The following is a 6000-nucleotide window of genomic DNA, read 5'->3' as shown; positions in this document are numbered from 1 at the left end:
GATGCAGGTCTGATCCCTGATCCAGGATCTGTGGAGCAACTTAAGCCCATGCTCCTGAGACTGTACTCTAGAGCCCACGAGCAGCAACTCCTGAATCTGCATGGCCTAGAGCCCACATGCTGCAAGTACTGAGCCCACTGACTACAGCCTGTGGGAAAGACAGGAGATCTCTTCAAGAAAATTAGAGATACCAAGGGAACATTGCATGCAAAGATGGGCTCAATAAAGGACAGAAATGGTAGAGACCTGACAGAAGCAGAAGATATTAAGAAGAGGTGGCAAGAATACACAGAGGACTACAGAAGAGAGATCTTCATGACCCAGATAACCATGATGGTGTGAACACTCACCTAGAGCCAGACATCCTGGCCATGTGAAGTCAAGTGGGCGTTAGGAAGCATCACTACGAACAAAGCTAGTGGAGGTGATGGAATTCCAGCTGAGCTCTTCAAATCCTAGAAGATAATGCTGTGAAAGTGCTGCACTCAGTATGCCGCAAGGAAAACTCAGCAGTGGCCACAGGACTGGAAAAGTCAGTTTTCATTCCAATCCCAAAGAAAGGCAATGACAAAGAATGTTCAAACTACCACACAAATGCACTTATCTCACCCACAAGCAAAGGAATGCTCAAAATCCTTGAAGCTGGGCTTCAATAGTAGTCAACTGAGAACTTCCATATGTTCAAGCTGGTTTTAGAAAAGGCAGAGGAACCAGAGGTCAAATTGCTAACATCCACTGGATCATTGAAAAAGCAAGAGGGTTCCAGAAAAACATCTACTTTTGTTTCACTGACTACACTAAACCCTTTGACTGTGTGGATACCAACAAACTGTGGAAAATTCTTAAAAGAGATGGGAATACCTGACCACCTTACCTCCTTCCTGAGCAATCTGTATGCAGGTAAAGAAGCAACAGTTAGAACCAGACATGGAACAACGGACTGGTTCCAAATTGAGAAAGGAGTACGTCAAGGCTGTATATTGTCACCCTGCTTATTTAACTTATATGCAAAGTACATCATGGGAAATGCCAGGATGGATGAAGCACAGGCTGGAATCAAGACTGCAGGGAATGAAAAAAAAAAAAAAAAGACTGCAGGGAGAAGTATCAATTACATCACATATGCAGATGACACTACCCTTATGGCAGAAAGCAAAGAGGAACTAAAGAGCTTCTTGATGAATGTGAAAGAGGAGAGTGAAAAAGCTGGCTTAAAACTCCACATGCAAAAACTAAGATTATGGCATCCGGTCCTATCACTTCATGGCAAACAGATGGAGAAACGGAAACAGTGACAGACTTAATTTTCTTGGGCTCCTAAATCACTGCAGATGGTGACTGCTGCCATGAAATTAAGACAGTTGCTCCTTGGAAGAAAAGCTATGATAAACCTAAACAGTGTATTAAAAATCAGAGACACTACTTTGCCAACAAAGGTTCATCTAGTCAAAGCTATGGTTTTTCCAGTAGCTATGTATGGGATGTGAGAGTTGGACCATAAATAAAGCTGAGCACTGAAGAACTGATGCTTTTGAACTGTGGTGTTGGAGAAGACTCTTAAAGAGTCCCTTGGACTGCAAGGAGATCCAACCAGTCAATCCTAAAGGAAATCAGTCCTGAATATTCATTGGAAGACTGACACTGAAGCTGAAATTCCAGTATTTTGGCCATCTGATGTGAAGAACTGACTCACTGGAAAAGATCCTGATGCTGGGAAAGATTGACGGCAGGAGGAGAAGGGGATGACAGAGGATGAGATGATTGGATGGCATCACTGACTCAATGAACATGAGATTGAGTAAACTCCAGGAATTGGTGATGGACAGGAAAGCCTGGCATGCTGAAGTCCATGGGGTTGCAAATAGTCGGACACAACTGATCGACTGAACTGAATGACCATGTTTATCAACGGAAAATGGTCAATTCTTCCACAATTATTTACAGCACGAAATAATCACAACCAAAATCCCAGTAGAGTTTTTCAACAGAAATTGGCAAGCTGATTCTGAAATCTTTATGGAAAAGTTGTGACGTGTCTTGCTCTATGTAGAACAAGTTTACCTTTCCTCACACATTCCTAAGTAAATCTTTTAAACTACAAAACTATCCACATTTATAACTAGACAAATAAGTATCATTTCTAACGAGACAAAGACTACTTCTTGAGCATTCCTGAGGCTTGATAGGTCTTCCACCAACCTGGTGAAACTGAGGTTGAGATGTCTGGATAATTCTAAAGTTGGCGTTTAAGGCCAGGTATGTGGACTACCAAGGTCACCTTTCCCTCTTTACCACACTGCTTTCCCAGCTCCCCAAAGACAAGGACTAAATTAAAATTTTTTCACTATGTCTAACACACAACATCTTAATAAAAGCTGACATTGGTAAAATAGAAGCCATATCTTCCCAAATTCACCTTACCAAGTATATGATTAGAATAAAGCTTTTCTTGGGAAAATCCTCCCTTTCCCACTCTACTCCTACCATCTCTGCTTTAGTAACACAGTTCATCAAAAGGAAGCACTTTTTTGTTATTAATAATTCTCCCTCACTCCTCTTCAATTCTCAGCCAAGCAAAACATCTCAAACTCAGATGGCCCTGGGAATGAGGGTACTCTGCTAATATTCCAGAGACAGTAATTTCTCCAGACATGATGATCCAATAGCATTTTTCTCAGAAATTATTTTAACTAAGGAAGTTTACTGTTTTACAAAATAACATCGGTCACATCACTTCATTTGTATTCTCTCATATAGGTCCAAGTTTGCCAACCTTCTCAACTACGGCATTTGACAAATCTTCAGTAAAACAACTAGTCCCCTCCAAGTTTAAGAGGTACTGAAGACAAGTAACCCTGTTCTGACACTGTACTCAGTTACAATGCTTTAGCTGTAAGTAACAGAAAACCCAATCAGGAATTTTATTCTCTCATATAAGAAGTTAGGTGGCAGGGAAGTTTCAGAGTTGATTCATTCAGTGGTGCAAATTCATCAAAGATCAAATTCTTCCATCTTTCTCCTCTGGCATCCTTAGGATGTTGGCAATCATTATCTCATAGTATCCTCACAATAAGCCTGTGCGTTTCATTAATGCTGCTGCCTGATGGTTGCCTGGTATGAGGAAAACAATTTTCTCACAAGTACTTTGGAAGGCAATTTAAAAATACCTACAGAGTTTTTTTTAATGTGCATATCCTGTGATCTAGCAATTCCACTTCTAAGAATTCATCTCAGGAAATGTTAAGTGGACAAAAACAGGCATAAAAATGTCAATTACAATTTTTTTTAACAGCAAAAAATAAGAAGCAGCCTAAAATACCTATCAATAGGATGTGACTACTTAAATTGAGACTCATGTATTAGAATACATCACAGCTGTTTAACATGGAACTAGGTACAAGTTTTGTTGGTAACAGTGAAGCTGCAAAGAACATGTGTACATAGATGAAGATACCCATGACACTACAAAGGCAACAGGGAATTCCTGGTGGTCCACTGGTTAGGACTTGGTACTTTCACTGCCAAGGGCCTATGTTCAATACCTGGTCGGAGAACTAAGAGCCCACAAGCTGTGTGGCAAGCCCCTAACCCCCTCCCCAAAAGGCTACAAAAGCAATAACAGATAAACTGGACTGCATCAAAATTTGGAACTGTGTATTAAAAGACAATCAACAGAGTGAAAAGGCAGCAAATATTTGCAAATCACTTAAGAATACGTAAAGAACTAGTACAAATGAACAACAACAAAATAACCTATTTAAAAATGGGAAGAGCACTTTATTTAAGACATTTCTCCAAAGAAGACATACAAATGACCAATAAAGACATGAAAAGACACTCAACAACACTAATTATTATGGAAATGAAAACCAAAGCCACAACCTCACAACCACCATTAGGATGACTGCTCTCAAAAGCAAGTTTTGTTCCTCCAAGAAGAATCCACAAGGTTGCGCAAGTGTAGCAGAAGCATCAGCCCTTTTGCAATTTGCCCTCCGAGGAGCTGGTACAGCTGTGCAGGCCCCAGCAACTGCTGAGCCAGGCCTGGCGAGGAAGCGGCACTCCCTGCTACAGCACCTATGTAAGGCCGAGGAGGAGGCACCACCCAAGGAGAAGCCTGAGGTGGCAAAGACACCTGCAGGACACGCCATCCCACCTAAGACGGGCAGCATGGTGGGCATCTACAAGGGCAAGACCTTCACACAGTCACCTACACAGCCAGGTCAGCATCAGGACCACTCCTCTGGCTTCATCCCCTTCAAGTGGCCTGCCTGGCCGAAAACGTCACAGACTTCTCTATTAAAAAAGTTGTTTTACCAAGGAAGTGAAGAAATTGAATCCTCTGTGCACTACTTACGAGAAAGTAAAATGGTGAAGATGCTGTGGAAAATAGTTTGATGGTTCCTCAAAAAAAATTGTAAGCATATGCTCAGAAGAACTGAAAGTGGAGTCTCAAAGATGCACAGCAGCATAATTTACAAAAGTAAAAGAGTGGAAGCAACCCAAATGCCTACTGCCAGTTAAACGTATAAGCAAAATATGGTATACATACACGCAATACCATTCATCCTTAGAAAGGAAGGAAATCCTGACACATTCTACACGCTCTATTTATATGAGGTACCTAATCGAACTCAGAAACAGAAAGGATGATGGTCACTAGGGGCTCAGGGGAGGGAGGGGTGACAAGTTATTGTTTAATGGGTCCAGTTTTGATTTTTGTAAGATAAAAAAGTTCCAAATATTGACTGTGTAACAATGTGAATATACTTAACATTACTGAGCTGTACACTTTAAAATGGTTAAGATAGCAAATATTATATGTGTATATTTTACCAAAGTTAAAATTTTTAATTAAAAGAAATTTTAAAGTACAAATACCAAAATGAGAAACCAAGCTATACATATTAAAAAAGAGCTCAGAAGGCATCCAACTCCTAACCGTGGTTTTTCATGGAGAACATTGATGGGGAAAGGGGGGATTTGTTCTCTGCTCTACATCTTTCCGTGTAGTCTGAAGTTTTAAAAATTTCACTGGATGTGTTTTTTTCCTATGTGGTTATGATTAGTTCTAATAGGAATAATAAATTAAGGAATAATTAATAAGGACAAAGATCCTGGATCAACCAATAACAGGAGATGGTGCTATTAGGCAAATGCCTGTTGTTATTTCCTGGGCAGTAATGCCTTAGTCAAAATTAGAGACCCACTCTCTAATCCTGAAACTGACAAATGTGACTCTAGAACAGCTGGTGCCTGCATATACAGAATTCCAGTGTTTTCCAACTATTCTGACCCTTCTTTCCCCCTGCTTACTACGAACGTCAGGCCCGAATCAGCACTTACTGTCTCAGAGGCTATTGTCCTCCCATCCTTCACTTCAACAATATTATGAGTTACTGAGTGGTTAGCAAGACCCCTTCAGAAACCAACCATTTCAGAAAAATAACTGCTCAAATACCAAGAGCTGTCAAGAACAGATTCCCAGCAGCACATACGAATAACCTTAATGAAGCAGAGAGCAATGCCTTCTATAATATAAATTCTGGTTGGAAGAAAAGATCTGCAGATTGTGGAAAAGTACCACTTAAAAAGCAAACACCACAGGCTCCAGTACAGCAGGAAAGCAAGCAGGGATCTCTAAATACAGAGCTCAATTTTAAGTTCACTGTACCTTTATTTCTCACTATCATCATTTGCTCTGTCAAAAATAGACACTTCCATGTCTTGAGCCACTCAGAATAACCCACAGCAGGAACAGCTTTGCTTACATAGGGTGGGCAGGTCAGAAAGGCAGCATGGGGAAAAGAAAAAGCAGCCAGCGGGTTTTCTTAGGGATTATGTTGCTCCAGCTTTTATCCTTCTTCTCAGCTATTTTGGTGCCAAGAAAGCTGCAGGGAGGTCTTTGCTCTGCTCTCAAAAAGCTTTTCACCAGAAAGGCTGAAGCAGTCTCAGGGCTGCAACTCCCTCTGCTGCTTGAGGTTTTCTTTGCATGCTATA

Source organism: Bos taurus, chromosome 16, assembly GCF_002263795.3.
Source record: "Bos taurus isolate L1 Dominette 01449 registration number 42190680 breed Hereford chromosome 16, ARS-UCD2.0, whole genome shotgun sequence".
NCBI classification, from domain to species: Eukaryota; Metazoa; Chordata; class Mammalia; order Artiodactyla; family Bovidae; genus Bos; species Bos taurus.
The sequence above is the reverse complement of the archived record's forward strand: the minus strand, read 5'-3'. Positions refer to the sequence as shown.